The following is a 17,694-nucleotide window of genomic DNA, read 5'->3' on the forward strand; positions in this document are numbered from 1 at the left end:
ATATAAAATGAATGAAACTAAAACAATGACAACTCTCACGCATCCATCTTCAAGTTTGGATAAAGATGAACAAGGAAAATCTATTTCTGAAAAGGAATATAGAGGAATGATAGGTTCATTGTTATACTTAATTGCAAGTAGGCCATATATTGTTTTTGCAGTAGAATTATGTGCTAGATTTCAATTTTTGCCTAAATAATCTTATTTATCTATTGTAAAAAGAATTTTTTTTTTGTTATCTGGTTTGTACCATTGATCTTGCCCTTTGGTATAGCAAAGGTACTCATTTTGATCTTGTAGGCTACTGTGATTCTGATGATGTTGAGGACTAAATTGAACGAAAAAGCACAAGTGGTGCATGTCAATTTCTTGGAGAAGCTCTAATAAGTTGTTCATGTAGAAAACAAAACACAATTGTCTTATCAACAATTGAAGCTGAATATGTCTCAGCTGCAAATTGTTGCTCTCAAGTATTAGGGATTAAGAGCCAACTTGAAGATTTCTCTGTAAGCTATAAAAATGTTCCAATCTATTGTGATAATACAAGTGCAATAAATCTATCAAAAAAATTCAGTCAACATTCAAGATCAAAACACATGGAAATAAAGCACCATTTTAATAGAGACCATGTTAACAAAAAGGAAATTGAATTAATCTTTGTTGACACAAAAATCAACGTGCTGACATCTTTACTAAACCTCTTGTTGAAGATAATTTTAATATTATCAACGAGAAATTAAAAATCATAAAAAATCCAAACTATCTCATTTGCAAAGCATGACCAGATCGTTATGGCCAATACGGAGAACGTTCTCCATTCTTTCTTCTTCACATCAATCTCCGTGTAAATCTAAGTGAAGTTTAAAAGTTTCAAAAAAAAATTCACACAAAAAGGCAAGTAACGACATTTTCCTTCTTTCATAAACGGCTACCATAGCCTCATCCAAACCTATTTTCCTCCTCCCCAATATCCCTAATCACTTCAAAACCATTCACTCCTTTATAATTATGTGTGTCACTCTCTCCCTCATCTCTTCCCAAAAATATGCTTCTCCCTATTTCATCAAAACCTTTGTACTTTCATCTTCTACTATTCTAGTCTCCATTCCTTCTCCTATTTTCTCTCAAAAACTTGGCTCGCACCAAAAGCTTGTGCAAGAAAAAACTCGACTCCAAGAACTCCATCTCCTTCACCATTTCCTTCTCGATCACCAGTCAAACACCACCACATCTCCTGAAAAACCTCAAAAAAACCCAATATAACAATCCCCCAACAAAACGAAGATCAATGAGGATTATGGTTGGAGTTGGTAGCTCCAAGTAATCCAAGAGTGTGGCACAATAATCTATACCATCTTTGACGATGAATCTAGTTCAAAATCATCACCAAAATCACAAACAAAATAATCAAAACCCTCTGCTTTAAAATCAGCAGAACACTATGCTCCAACACCAAAATCCTCCAAACCAATCACTTCACCATCAAAATCTGTAAAACGTCTTTTTCCCCTTTCAAAAACTCCACCTAAGAAATCCAAGTCCTTTCCTCAACATTTACCAACAAAGTCACCCTCAAAATCAATATAATCATCCCCCACTTCATCTCATTTTTTGGTCAAACAAAAACTCAAAAACTCAAAAAGGCTTGCACAAAAAACCACAAGTGCATAACGTTCTCTATCTAAACCTATTCCACCAAATCATTCTCCACCTAGCTCAACTCCACAAGAATGTTCTTCATGCAAAGCTCCTAAGAAAACAACTTCAAAAATTCTTATCCCACCTATACTCTTATCAAAATATCATAAAACCTTTCAAGACAAGTGGGATGAAAGACCCATTGGCATTGGTCGAGTCTTGTGTTTGAGAACCTTCAGTTAGAAGGAGTCTCAATGAAACAACACACTAACACCCTTGGCTGGTCTGAGTTCCTGGAAAATTAAAACTCCTTCTATCCAGAAGTGATTTGTGCATTTGATTACAAAGCTTAAGCCTTTGCTAACAAAGCATTGCTTGTCTCCACTTTAAAAGGGGTTAAAATTTGTCTCACTTCTGCAATCTTAGTGGAAATTCTGCAGTCACCCTCTAAAGAACCAACTATTTTTGGCAAAGTTTGGTGTTATGCTCTAAATATCAACAAAGAGACAATTTTTAATAGGCTCTTCATTCCTGACTCAACTAACTATGTGTCTGTAGATTTAAAACATCTTCCTAAAAAATTTAACAATAGTATTCAACATTCAAACCTTCCCCATTGTGGCAGTCACGAGTATGTCTCTAACAATGATGCCCTAGTCATTTATTACCTCCTCCATTTCCAAAAACTCAACATTCCATATATCATCATCCAAAACATGATCGACTCCGCCAATCGAGATCACAAAAGGAGTATTGTTCCATATGGCATGGTTCTCACAAAAATTTTCAAATATTTCAATGTTCCTCTCAAAAATGAAAAATCCATTATCAAAATTTCCAAATTCTCTTCCAAAAACATCTCCCACATGAAGAAAGATTCATCGTTTCCATCAACTCTGTACATACCTCAAGAACAATTACCTTTCTATCTTGGTTCCAACAAAAGAAAGCGCTTTGAAAGAAAAACATCCTTCAACTCAAATACTTAGAACTTTAAAGCTAACATTCCTCAAGAACATTTTCGGACAAGGTTCTTCCTTTCACTACCACTCTATTGGACTCCACCCTGCTTACAAATCCTCTTGCTTTTGGTATTCCAACACCACAATCACTTCAAATTCCAATTCTTCACAGTCATCTTTGTTCCCAGATCCGTTTTTACAGAACATCTCAAATGGCTCTAGCCTTTGTCTCACCACAAAAATCCTTATCTTCCTTGTTTGACATCAACAAATACCTTGCTTTTCCATATATGAATTTTTATGCTTTCTCAATTCCTTAAGCATAGACCATGTTCAGCACTATCCCTACTGTTGGCTCAGCTTTTTCCATTTTGTCTTCCTTTTGCACTATAGTTGTTCCCTCTCCTAGAAAAACTTCTCTAGCTTCTCAAAATGTGGATGAAGACCTTTGTCCTCCAAAACACTCCAAATTAGAGAAAGACACTACAAAAACTCGTAAGGATATTCCCAAGATTTTTATAGCTCTTCAAACTATCATTGATAGGCAAGTCCATCAAGATAGCGGGAATGCAATCTTAAGGGATTGGTTTCACACTCAGGTAGCTCCCAAACTAGGATTGGAACCACCTCTTCCTAATCCACCTCCAACCTTCCTTGATCTGCCCAGGCCCTTAATCTCTTCATCCTTTGATGGATCTTCTCCATCGTTAACCTTTTGAAGTTTTTTTCTCTCTGGATTCCACCCAATACTTTTTTCTATAACAAAGGGGGAGAAATAGTCATTAGATTTAACAAGGATTTTTGATCTCATTATGTACTTCTATATTTTTTTTTGAACCATATGTACGAACACTCTTTTTATCATTAATGAAGAAGATACATTTTGTTTCAAAGTTATCTGTTAATATATGCAAAAAATGAGGGGGGGCTCTTTTTTTATTTGCACTATGTATAATATCATATTTAAATCAAAATTAAAATCTAATTAACATGTTTGTCTTCATCAAAAATGGGGAGATTGTTGAGGCAAAATCCTAAATCAAGTGTTTTGAAGACAAACAAACAAGTTAATTAAATCTCTAATTATGGTTCTTATTGTGTTGCTATTTAACTTGTGTTTTTGAGTGAATTATTCATAGATAGGTAATTAAGTACACCCATACAACAATCAATGATCACACCATGATATAAATCAAAGTAAATCTTGTCTTAACTAAACTTGAACTTGATGACAAGATCAGTTAGGGAAAATCAAGATCATTATGGTGCACAACATATCATTCTGGTTTATAAGAATATCAATATGAGCAAACGAAGATCATTCTGATTTACAACAGTATCATTATGGTCTATCAAGAGCATTCTGGAAAATTCTTTTTAAGGATAGAAGTGAAATGAATTATTTCCCAAACTCTAGATCTTAAGTAAAACAAGGCTACTCAGAAAAATGATTAAGCCCAAAAGTTTAGCTAAAGGCTCAAAGAAGCAAATTAGCATCAAGAACAACAACCAGATCAATCTCCAAATTGATGAGCTATGAACAAGTACAGTTAGGATAACAAGGATCAAAAGGACATTGATGTTGCACCTTTTTGCAGAAAAGCCCAGCATGCATGCAAGGCAGTGAACTGATACCAAGACAGCTGTTAAATCCTTAGTCACGGTGATCATTCAAACACAAAACCAAGAACGTTCTGGTTACAAAGGAAGAATGTTCTAGATTAAATAGAACACATGTTTATTATCACTCTGAACATATTAGTAACGACTATAATGAGCTTTCTCTAACCTTCATTATGTCTATAAAAGGAACATTAAAGTGAAGACAATAGCAAGACTTTTCAAAGCACTCAATTCATTACTAAAACAATCATACTTGATGTAAAACTCTTCAATCAAGAAAAAGCTCCAGTTTTCTTATACTATATTTAATGATCTCTTTATTGAATTATTGTAGATAATCATTCTCAAACAATTGTTGAGTAGATTCCAATTCTACAACCTTCTATCACAATTAAACTCGAATTTATTTCTTAAGATAGTTTGAGTGTATTGTAAAAATCATTTTTGTTTAAAAAGCTAACTGGTAAAAATCCTTTCCGGATTGAAAGGTAACTGTAAAAATCTTTTCAAGATTGAAAGGTGAATGTTGTAACTGATCAAGAGTGATCAAGGAAGATTCTGTGAAAGGAAGATCACTATTTTGCGAAGCACACTAGTGGAAAAACTCTTAAATTGTGAGGACTGAACATAATTCACCTTGCATGAACTAAGATACATCATTGTGTGATTCTCTTATCTCTTTTCTTTATTGTTTCTCACTCACTATCACTAATCATGTATAAATAATCTATTTCACTTGTTTTTAACTAAACAAGAACGTTATGGATTTTTATGAGTAACCAAAATTGATCTTGAGTTAGTATAAATTGAAAGCATGAATTAATATTTTCAAAAAGAGAAAATCGCAATTCAAACCCCCATTCCTTTTGATTGATATTGCTACTTTAATCATATCATATTATAATCATTAACGATAAAAGTTTAAATTTGGACTATTTTGATTACTATTTTACAATAAAATATATGTATTTGCTAATTTGCAAAATTCAAAAGTTAATTTGACTGACAGTTACAATTTGAATAACCAATTTATCTATTCACTCTATATTTAACCAAGGGAAGACGACCAATCATAAATAAGGCGCGATATTTCCAATTGCTAAACGTTGGTTGGCTTTGATCATATTGAAGTTGAACATTTGGGTTGGGACCCTCTTATGCATAATAATAGGCACACATTAAGATTACAAATCAACTATGCTCTTGAAACCATGTTAATCGTGATATTTAGTTAATTGTGTGTAAAAACGTGATTAATTTACTTGAGTAGATGATTAATTTAGATCATGTAAAAAATTATGATTAATCATATAGTTGAACTAACTATCGTTTTAACCGTAATTTGAATTAATCATTTATTAAACTCTGAATTAATGTCCGTGTATTATATTGTATCCAAAATTATGTGGATTACATTTAAGGCAAGTTCTAATAGGGGTCATGGTTCACCATAGACCAGTTTTAAAAAACATTAAAAACTCTAACGATCACAGACGTCGTCTCTAAGAAGTAGACATTGTTATTTTTGAGTTTCGGAAAACTGTTTAAAAATCATAATTTATGCCACCGAAGATATTACTAGGTTGAGTCGCGGACTAGGTCGCGCTGTTTAAGACGTTTCGCGATACTTCCCAAGTTGTGCAAGACAGACTATCAACAACGAAGTCCCCAGAATAAAATAGCTCAGATTCACTATATCGGAGTTCCACTGCACCGTAGAAAACCGTTCTAGAATTACACCCTCAATTTTGCGGTTAAAGCCACTCTCAATATGATGATTAAAGTCACTCGTAATATGGTACTATGACCACTCATAAATCAAAAGGACTACGGCACAAAAAACCGTTCATAGTGGTATTATGACCACACACAAAATCGACGAGACTATGGCATAAAAACCGATCTAAAAGGTTAGTGGTATTAGGACCACTCAAAAATCGACGGAATTACGGTATGACAACCGCTCTAGAAACCGATAGGACTACGAAGAGACTATGGCATGACAACCGCTCAAAAAAAATGAAGGGACTACGGCATAACAACCGCTCTAAAAAACAAAGGGACTGCGGAATAACAACCGCTCTAAAAAACTAAGGGACTACAACATAATAGAAAGAAATGGGAGAAGTGGCTCGGAAATCAATCGAGCAGAATAGAAAAGATAGAAAAGAGAAAGTTGGGAAATGCATCCAACTTTGATGTACTTTTCACAATAGTTTGAAACTCATTATATAGTGATGGAATCAAACTCACATATGATTTCTAACCAATGTGGGACTTTAGTATTTATAAACTTGAAAACTACTCAATAAATGAGATTTGTCCAATGTGGGACTTCAATAATTTTTAAATGTACATAAAATAACATACTATGTTCCAAGAATCCCCCACTTGAATTTAAAAAAGTGTTTCTGAAGTAGCGTCAAACACCTCTATAAGATCGTGCATTAACAAAGGTGTCTCTTGACTTGAACCTTTGCATAGTAAGATTCAGATTCAACAAGAGTGACTTGTAGTTTTGAACTCTATCTCTGACATCAAACCCACACCCAACCTTTTTATAGGGTGTATTCTCAAAAGCTCGTGCATTAATGGCCTTACACGTCTATCTCAGTATAGTGAACGCTCTAAGAATTCTACCTCAAAATTCCATAGGAAGCGGCCACACTTCCACATTCACATAGGTGAGTCTATCAAGAGTACTCATGTAGCTAAGTACTCCACTCCACATAGAGTATAGATCTCGTTAAGAGTTTTTATTACCTCATCCTATCATCGCTTCAAGAGTCATGCTTCTCTGATTTATAATAGCATGTTCATCTCATATCACTTCACAACTTGTTATTAACTATTGAACCTAATTCTTGGGATCTCCAATCTTTTAGGTCAAGTTACCATCACGAGTGACTCTATAGGCATTAGTCCCATCATTTTGGATGTATTTATGATTTTCTCTCTAGCTAGCCCTTTTGTCAAAGGATCTGCTAAATTCTCATCAGTGCATACATGATCCACTATAACAACTCATTTAGAAAATATCTCTCTAACAATGTTGTGCTTACGACAAATTTGTCGTTTCTTATCGTTGTAATAACGATTCTCAATCTTTGCAATAGTCGTGGTACTATTGAAGTAACAATGTCGATTTACAAGAAAGGGGGTTTGAATTGTAAATATGCCTTTTTTAAAAATTCCTGTTAAAACTTAAGAAAGTAACTCAAGATTGATCTTGCTTGTGAAAACAGAAAAACGGAGAACGTTCTTGGTTTTAGAAGTAAAACGGAGAACGTTCCTTGATTAGTTGAAAACAGAAAATCAGTTTATGTTTTACTTAATTCAGTATGATAAATAGAGAGATAGGATAGAGAATACCACACAAGGATTTTATCCTAGTTCACCCAACGTGGGTTACGTCCAGTCCTCACACCGTGAGATTTTCCACTAAGTGTAAAAGAGCTTTCTTGAACTTACAACACCTAGTCTTAGATCAACCTTAATCTATTTCAACCTCTAATGCTTTCTGCCCAGAAAGCAATACCAGCACCTATCTAACCTTGATAGGAAGTAATCTTAAAACAAACTATAAAGAAACTCTTACAGTTTGAGTTTTTACAATTTGATTCTTTTGACAGAATCTGAAATTTCTCAACTTTTGTTTGAGAATTGATTCTTTACAAAGGATCTAATGATAATTGTGCAAACTATTTGATAAGTAAAAAACCAGCAACGGTTTTGCAGAAATCAGTGAGTATGATTTGCCTCTGTTTTTGCAAAATTTCAAGTACGTATGTGATTGATTATGGATATTGAAGCACTTGAATTTCTTGCTTAGAATCGGGATAATGGCCTTCTATTTATAGGCTGTAGATGTACTTGAATGAAGGTACAAGAGCTGTTGGAGAGACTTTGCTTTTTGACTGAAACATTATTTCAGAATAAAAATAATCCTTCTTTGAAATAGCTTTTTGACTTTTAATGGTTTAGCATTTAAAGCATTTTTGTCCTTTCTTAGAAAGTGCTCTTGATGTTTCTTCATTGATCTTGGATGGTACATTATCTGTCTTGAGTCTTGAGTGTAGCTAGAGAAGGTTGGAGATGAATTGCAGATCACAACAGAGAGAAACAAAGTTGCTGTCTCTGTGCAGTAAAACGAAGAATGATTAACGTTCTTGGTTTGTCAGTTTGAACTTTCTTGAGCTTAAATAATCATTATGGAGTTCCCGTTTTAAATGTTCTGGATTTCCTTTGTTATTGTCTTGTCATATGCCCAGATTGATCGAACTTTCTTGACATTTGATTTTTGGAGTTTGCACTATCATGATTTTTGTCTGCCTTTGAGTCCTTTGATCTTTGAGATCAAATAACCTTTTTGAGTCTGGATGATTCCTACTTGTTCCTTGCCATGTACTGATTAGTTATGAATAATTTCCAAGGCAGACTCTTTGTCAAAGAGATAGAAAAGGTTTGTCCAATATGCTGTGATGGACAGTTGTTGAAGCTGAAGATCATTCTCTGTTATGATGCAGAATGATCTTGTTGCTGCTTTTCTTGATTTGTTTGATTCTGTTCTTAATTAAATCCACTCAAAAACACATGTTAAATTAACATAACATTTTAGAATCAAAATTAACTTTCTTAATTAACTTTTGTTTATTTTCATCAAAACTTTAAATATAGAGTTTGTCTCAACAACTATCGCAGTGGATCAACACATCTGTCATATGTTTTTTCCCATAAAGGGATCTCAACTAGCAAGCATCTCAATCAGCTCGCTTCTTCACTAGTAGTAGCTAGTGTTATCATTTCAGACTCCATAGTGGACTAAGCCAATATCATCTGTTCTTCAATTTTCAAGATACAACACCACTAACTATACTAAAATATAGCCGCAGGTTGCTTTGGAGTTATCTAATAAAATGTTCCAATCAGCAACACTATATCCTTCAAGGACGGCAGGAAATCTTTGATAATGCAATCTGAGACTCATGGTCCTTTTTAGGTATCTCATGAATCTTTCAATAGCGTGCCAATGCTCCATACTAGGTCTACTGGTAAACCTGCACAACAGTCCCACGACTTATGCAATGTCGGGTCTAGTACAATCTGTGGCATACCTGAGACTGCTAGTGATGCTCGCATATTCCGTTTGTCTAACACCTTCACCAGTGTTATTGTAAAGTTTCACACTTAGATCATATGAGGTGCCAGCAGGTTTACATTCAAAGTATTTATATTTCTTTAGGATTGTTTCAACATAGTGAGACTGATCCAAATAAATTCCATTTTCTGACATAGTAATCTTGATCTCAAGGATCTTCGAGGTCTCACATATCAAAGTCGTTATACAACAATGATTTCACAATATTTACAGCATGAATGTTTGAATCAAATATGAGTAAGTCGTCTACATAGAGACTTATGATAGTGCAAATGCCATTTTCAGATTTGTAGTAAATACATTTGTCACTTTCGTTCACTTTAAACTCATTCCATATAATCAAGTTATAAGACTTTTCATGCCATTTCTGAGGGGCTTGTTTAAGACCATACAATGATTTATCTAACTTAAAGACGTTGTCTTCTTGTCCTTGAATTACAAAACCTTCAGTTTGTTCCATATAGGTTGCTTCGTCCAGGTCACCATTTAAAAAGGTTGTTTTAACATTCATCTGGTGTATCACCAGGTTATGAATAGCCGCAAGACATATGAGTACCCTAATGGATGTTATTCTAGTGATTGGTGAAAAAGTGTCGAATAAATCTATATTTTCTCTTTGTAAAAAACCTTTGGCTACAAGGTGTGCCTTGTATACATCAATAGTTTCGTCGAGTTTTAGTTTCTTTTTCAAGATCCATTTACAACCAATTGGTTTGCAACTAGGAGGAAAGTCTACTAAATGTCAAGTCTTGTTAGACTCTAGAGGATCCATTTCATCGTTCATAGCTTCTTGCCATAAATCTGCATCCAATGATGACAAAGCTTCTTTAAGATTTGCAGGATCCTCTTCTAAATTATAGGTCGTATATTCGGGTCCATAATCTTTAGCAACTCTAACTCTCTTACTTCATCGAGTTTCTGTTTCGCCTTGTTTGTTGCTTCTAGTTACATGAAAGTGACTTGGTTTGCTGCCCCCACCATTTCCCCATTTGAAAGGGAATTTATTTTCATAGAAGTCAGCCTCATTTGACTCTATGATCGCTTTTGCATTTAGGTCATAAAACCTATACACATTGTTCTTTACTGCATACCCAATGAATACACATTCATAGGCTCTACTGGCGAGTTTAATTCACTTGAGATCGGAGATTCTGACAAAAGCCATACAACCCCAAGTTTGAAAATAAGATAAGTTCAATTGTCTTTTCATCACTATCTCATAAGGAGATATTTTGTTTTTAGATTTAGGAACTTTATTCAAAACATAGCAAATAAGCAATATATTTTCCACACACCAATGAGATGCAGCACTAGAGCTAAGCATACTAGCAACAACTAGTTCAATAAAAATATTCATTTTTTTTTTAACTTTACCATCCACTTCAAGCAATTATTGTGCAGTTGTTCTATGTATAATTCCAGACAAATTATAAAACTTATTAAACAAACTAGAATCATACTTGGAACCTCTTAAACTTTCTACTAAATTGATTTTCAATTTTAGTTACAAAGATCCTTAACATGTCAAACGTTTCACTTTTATTTTTCATTTCTTGTTAACATCCCATCAAGTTCACATATATCAGAGTGTAATAAATCTAAAGACTCAGATTCTCTAACTACAGATTTATGCGAACTCTTTGTTATTTTAGCTTGACTACAAAAATCACATTTTTCAAAATCATTCATAGATAAATTTGGAATTAAACCTAAGTTACTTAAGTTTGAAATCAGATGTGTTCACATCACAGAGTCTAGCATGTCGAATATTAAAATCACACAACATGTAAGCAGAATGAGACATTTTATTGATTTCAACATTCAAACAGAAGGAGATATATTAAATTTCAACATTTAATTTAAATATGCCATGAGTGACGTAACTTAATAGATGATCTCATGAGTTATCTTCATAATTTTACGGGAGTGAGCCTCCATGGATCTGTCATCGGATACTCTGATACTAAAGGTAGCAGCTCAAGACATACTTTTTATCCTCAACTTTCTCAGTATCAAAATTTTTTTTTCTAGAGCATTGCAGACATCTTTATCAGTATTGTTGGAACTGTAGTAGTCATACAGATCATCAGCAAGTCCATTAAGAATATAATTCTTATCATTATTCTCCCATAGGTTAATTCTCCAACTTTTTTTATCCTTTTTTGTTTGCCTCAAACTGAAACCGTTTATTGAAATCAGAGGCAACAAAACCAAATTCAGTAATCTCTTCGGTTGACATGGCAGAAAGAAACGTCTTAAATTTGTTATTTTTGAGTTTCGGAAAATTGTTTAAAAATCACAATTTATGCCACCGAAGATATTACTGAGTTGAGTCGCGGACTAGATCGTTCTCTTTAAGACGTTTCGCGGTACTGCCCAAATTGTGTAAAGCAGACTATCAGTCACGAAGTCCCTAGGATAAAACAGCCACTCTCAATATGACGATTAATGTCACTCGCAATATGGTACTATGACCACTCATAAATCAAAAGAACTATGGCACAAAAAACTGTTCATAGTGGTATTATGACCACACACAAAAATCAACGAGACAACGGTATAAAACTCGCTCTAAAAGGATAGTGGTATCAAGACCACTCAAAAATTGACGGAACTATGACATGACAACCGCTATAGAAACCGATAGGACTGTGAAGGGACTACGGCATAACAACCACTCTCAATATGATGATTAATGTCACTCGCAATATGGTACTATGACCACTCATAAATCAAAAGAACTATGGCACAAAAAACTGTTCATAGTGGTATTATGACCACACGCAAAAATCGACGAGACAACGGCATAAAACCCGCTCTAAAAGGATAGTGGTATCAGGACCACTCAAAAATTGACGGAACTATGACATGACAACCGCTATAGAAACCGATATGACTGTGAAGGGACTACGGCATAACAACCGCTCAAAAAAAACAAAAGGACTACGGCATTATAAATGCTCTAAAAATCAAAGGGACCGAAAGAAATGGGAGAAGTGGCTCAGAAATCAGTCGAGCAAATAGAAAAGAGAGAAAAGAGAAAGTTGAAAAATGCATCCAACTTTGGTGTATTTCTCACAATAGTTTGAAACTCATTATATAGTGATGAAATCAAACTCACATATAATTTCTAACCAATGTGGGACTTTAGTATTTATAGACTTGAAAACTACTCAATAAATGCTACTCATTTTTTTTATTCAAAAACGTTACTTAAAAAAATTGTTTATTTCTTTAAAAGTTTATGAATCTTTTTTTTTTTTTTTTAATACTTAACATTTATTCATTTTACATAATTAGTAACAATCACATTATTTAATATCATTAAAAAATATTTATTTAAAAATAGAATAATGTGAAGACAATTATTCTTAACAGAAGGGAAACCACTTCCGTATTTCTAGAATTCAAGTACACTTTAAAAGTTTGTGACAAAAGATTAAAAGAACTTAAAAATATTAGACAATTCCATTATTACAAAATCGTCTTGAAAGAAAAACTCATGTTTACCCCACGTCAATACTCATTAACTACTCTTGAATCTCCTAGAACTCATTAGTACATAAAATGTTGTTGTAAAGGTCAGTTTTTTCTATCGTCCACATAAAACTAAAGCAAGACATATAGAAGAATAACACAAAATATATAAACGTAAAAACTTCCAATTTAAAAGAAAAAAATGTGCAATCTGATAAATCGTATATCAAAACATATGCATAATGAATGCTCAAATAATCAACATATAGTTGTATCAAACACATCATAATATAACAAATCCCTTCAAAAATATCATTTTATAAAGTCAAAATCACTCAAAGAGAATCAATATCTCATTATAACATCAAATCATTTAAGAGAAATTATTATCACATTAAATACACATTAACCACAATCAAACAATCACATGACGGTGCAATGCTATGCATGCTCCTAATAACTACATGATTCGGATATAAACTTGTCACTAAGGCAACTTCCACACAAAAAATCACTCATACCAATGGGGAAAATAAACCTACCACTAAGACAACTTCCACACAGAAAATCACTCATACCAATGGGGAAATAAACCTGCCACAAAGACAACTTCCACAAAGATGCATACGCAATGACATGAAGATATAATATCAAATAGATATATATTCCCACACAGCCCACTAAGAATTATGTCATGTGCATTCAAAATCACTTTTTTAAAATCGTCACCTTATTCACATATTATTAAGAACACATACACACATCCATATCATGAGTATCACATATTCATAGACAAATAATCATAAAAATTATGACTTTCACCACATACACATAAAAATAGAAACTTGATATCTTATAGGCCATAAAAATTAACATGTTAACATATATAACAAGAAAATTCACACTCCAACTAATATACATAATAAAAGTTAAAACTTTATCACATATAAGGTAAAAACTCAAACTTTATTTCATATCCATCATAAAACTACAATCATGTCACATATAGCATAAAATTTCATACTTCACTATATAAAAGTCATATATTACAATTCAATCTCAACAAAAATTGGGGTTTTATTATTTTAATTCATTAGTCTATATTTATTCCTTTTAAAATATAAGTAATCACGATTATTTATTTCATGTCATTCAACCAACGGCCTAACTACAAATGTCTAAGCCCCACATAGTCGTTCACAAAGAAAAGAAGTTCTAAGCTTTTGATGTCGAAAAAAAAGAGGTGATGGTGATGGTTGTAAGACCCATAGTTTTAAATTCTAATTTATGTATTTTGGTGTATTTTGGTATTGAGCTCTAAGGCTTTTTAGTCAAGTTATTGATATTTTGTGAGTTTAATACCCAAAAATATCTTTTGATGCCCTGATTAAAATTATTCGTCGATAAATAAATTAGATTAAGTACGGTAAATCTTTTGTCGAAGAATAATTTATTTATAATACGAAGAACTTAATACCGGACAGTTTTGTTAAAAATATCTCGAGTTGCTGAAAATTGTATTTGTCAATTGAGTTGCGACGAGAGTAGATATTTTTATCAAATGGTTTGAGATATTTTTATCCCCTTCAACCTTTGTCTCTCCATTTGTACCCTAAAATTTCAAATCCAAATTCTCAAAGGCTTTCAACACCACCGCCGTAACTCAGTTGCGTCACTCTCACATCGCCGCCGTCTCTCGAGCTCTCTCGTCGTGCTGTCTTCTTCGCTATTTCACTGCATCGTTCTTGCAACAACAAGGCAAAGCACTGATGATAAGCTATACGACTGCCTTTTTAACCCCATAGCTCATCGTTTCAGTCGACCCATCCCTCCCGCTGCGTCCAAACCGATGGTATCATGCCTTCCACTTTCAATCCGTATCTTTCTTTTGTGAGTATCTCGATTTTATGCTGTTAGAATTTATAGATTTCAATTTTTCTCGAATTATGGTTGCCAAGTACATCTATGAATGTCTAAGTAGTTTGTTTTACCTTTATTTTAATTATGTCGTGTTAGCTATTAAAATTTCTACTTTATTTCAGTGGTAAAATTATATTGTTTCTTTTATATCCCTTTTTGTGTGTGAATTGTTCATTGCTATCTTTTGGGTGTTTTTGTGTGTGAATTGTTCATTGCTATTTTTTGGGGTGCTGAAGGTTCACATTGAATGGTAACACAATGATTCTTTTTTTAAGTGTTGATGTTTCGGTATATTTTATTTTTAGTGTTTAAATTAAGATAGATTTTGAATCATTCCACCGTCTCTCGCCACCGCATCGTCATCCCTTGCCGCGGTGTCCAAAAACAGCAGCTATATATATAACTTTTCTTTATGTATCTCCCTTTTCTGTTGTGTGTTTATACGATTTTAAAAACTGTTAGTATTGATTGATTTTAAATTTTCTTGAGCGGTTAACTGAGCAACTCTTAGTTTTCATTGTTTTAATTTTTGGTTTCTTTTTTATTTCTCTTTTAAAGTGAATGACTTGGATGTGAACTGGGCTGCAATATTGTAAAAAAAACTATTTTATTCTGATTTATAATTGAACTAGTTTTCAGTTTTCCAATCTGTTTTGATAGGTGTTATCCAATGGGTGATTGAATGTTGGTATTACTCAAAGATATAGCACCTATAAATTGGTTCATATTTCACATTGTGAAAACTTATTGCTTTTCTTTTCACTTGTGGAAAATTGAGTCAGTGTACTTTTTGATGGATAAGTTTAATTGAAAGTCATTTGAAACTCCGCTGCCTTTTAGTGTTTGTAATATGTTTAGTTCTGTTTTTTCAATCTAACTTCGTGATTGTGACTTGTGAGTTTGGTAGATTGATGGAGATCCTTGTTTGTTTTTCAACAGTTTTAGATTGCTATGCATTTCCATTTTGTGTTGCTATGATGAAACCTCAGTTTTTTGATGGCATTCATTGAGTGCTTGATGATACTTCGGCATTCATGTCGAACCTGAGCGGTTACCTGAGCAACTCTTTACCGTTTTAACTTTGTGCTTTTGTTATTTTCTTTACTTCGTTGTAATGACTTATGATGATTTTACTTTGTTTCCTGAACCCTATTGCCTTTTTGCTGCCTGTTGTGAGTTTGGTAGATTGATGAAGCTGCATGTGTTTTGTTTGTTATTCCACTATTTTTTATTGGTATGTATTTCATGGTGTGTTGCGACGATGAAACTTCAGTTTATTGAGGACATTCATTGAGTGTTTGATGATACTTTGGCATTCATGTCGAACCTGAGCGGTTAACTGACCAACACTACTTTTTACACGAGCCTTTCATGTATAAAAAATATAACTTTTTTTATGTTGTGATTCTCATCTTTCTAGCTCTCAATCTTGTCGTTGTTTGTGTTTATTTGTTGTGCCATTGTTTTAGATTGTTTTCCATGTTGTGTTGCTATGATGAGACCTCAGTTTATTGATCGTATTCTTTGAGTGCTTGATGATACTTCGGCATTCATGTCGAACCTGAGCGGTTAACTGAGCAACTCCATATTTTTTCTTGAGCCTTCCTTGACCAAGAAATAATATTTTGATGTGTGTTATGCTTCTCGTCTTTCTACTCTCAAGCTTTCGAATCTGCTTTCATTTGATGTTGTTTTTCTGTTTAATATAGTTCTGTTGAAGGTTGAATTTAATAACCGAATTGGGCTACACTGTTGCGTGAGAAATCTAATTTTCTGCACTGTTTCTTATAACTGAACCCATTTGTTATCATTTTCCTTCTGCTAAGTGTATCCCAAAATAACCAAAAAGAAACATTGCACACTAGTTTGCATAAAATTGAATTTTTAGCCTGTATTCTGTCTATTCTAATCCATTGAGGAGAGTGGAGACTCTGTCAAGTAAATTTCTTCTCCACTGTGGATCCATCACTCGTGTGTTTTTATGTTGCTTTTTAATCTACGAAGGATCATCACTAGATTGTTCATTATTTGACGTTGATGTAAATTTTTGTGCCTATTGTGTTTACCCTGCATTACTGATTCAGTCTCGACATTTTTTAATATTTACAGTTTGATGTGACTCTGTTATATTTGTGAATTTGTGCTAAGTATTGTATAGAAAACCTCATTAGGTGACCTTAAGTTAGAGTCTTTTATGTAAAATTTCTTTGAGTTAGAGTTAAAGTTAATTTGAGTTAGAGTTTTCTATGCATAATTTGTTTGAGTTAGAGTTAAAGTTAATTTCAGTTAGAGTCTTTTAAGCCTAATTTGTTTGAGTTAGAGTTAAAGTTAATTTTAGTTAGAGTCTTTTATGCATCGGGCGACCTTAAGTTAGAGTTAATTTGTTTTAGTTATGATGTGGTTTAGTTTTATTTAGATGCTTGATTTCCTATTTTGATGTTACCCACGAAAATGCCATTGATTACAATTATTCATGCCATTTCCGTGGATAATAACAGTTTTCTTTCAGGAAATTACCCACGGAAACAACATCGGTAAAATTATCCACGGATAAGCTGTGATCAACTTTATCCACGGAAATGTAATGAGTAAATGTTATTCAAGGATTTTCCGTCGGTAAATATATTTCTACGAGCCAAATAGCTACGAACTCGTGTCCATGGGTAATCCGTGAGTAAACTTACGATACCTACAGACTTTTTATGGGTAAAGATAAAATTTGCCGTAGATAATAACAGTTTTTCTTGTAGTGGAAACCCAAGACTTGGTGGGTTAGAAAACAAAGATTTCTCAGCTTCATTCTTCTTGTTTGATTCGAAAACGAAGAAAAAAGGTGTTAGGGATTTCAAAACCGTCAAACACAAACCCTCACGTTTCTTCTAGATCGAAGCTTTATTTCACGAAGAGATAGTAGGG

General features: G+C 33.4%; 1 long non-coding RNA gene and 3 other non-coding genes across 4 annotated transcripts in view; all 4 read left to right on the forward strand.

The window, feature by feature from the left end:
• The first annotated feature begins 14,403 nt into the window (after nt 1–14,403).
• The window catches only part of LOC140918980 (uncharacterized), a 5,635-nt gene continuing 2,344 nt past the window's right edge, over nt 14,404–17,694 (forward strand). Inside the window, exon 1 of the long non-coding RNA XR_012161483.1 lies at nt 14,404–14,748. This is a non-coding gene — a long non-coding RNA (uncharacterized lncRNA). The remainder of the gene's footprint in view (nt 14,749–17,694) is intronic.
• On the forward strand, nt 15,748–15,841 carry LOC113788192 (small nucleolar RNA snoR128). The gene has a single exon (XR_003474675.1). It is a non-coding gene; the product is annotated as a small nucleolar RNA snoR128 (small nucleolar RNA).
• On the forward strand, nt 16,032–16,125 carry LOC113788193 (small nucleolar RNA snoR128). The gene has a single exon (XR_003474676.1). It is a non-coding gene; the product is annotated as a small nucleolar RNA snoR128 (small nucleolar RNA).
• LOC113788191 (small nucleolar RNA snoR128) lies at nt 16,266–16,359 on the forward strand. Its single transcript, XR_003474674.1, has one exon. It is a non-coding gene; the product is annotated as a small nucleolar RNA snoR128 (small nucleolar RNA).

This window comes from Cicer arietinum, chromosome 8, assembly GCF_000331145.2.
Source record: "Cicer arietinum cultivar CDC Frontier isolate Library 1 chromosome 8, Cicar.CDCFrontier_v2.0, whole genome shotgun sequence".
Taxonomy (NCBI): Eukaryota; Viridiplantae; Streptophyta; class Magnoliopsida; order Fabales; family Fabaceae; genus Cicer; species Cicer arietinum.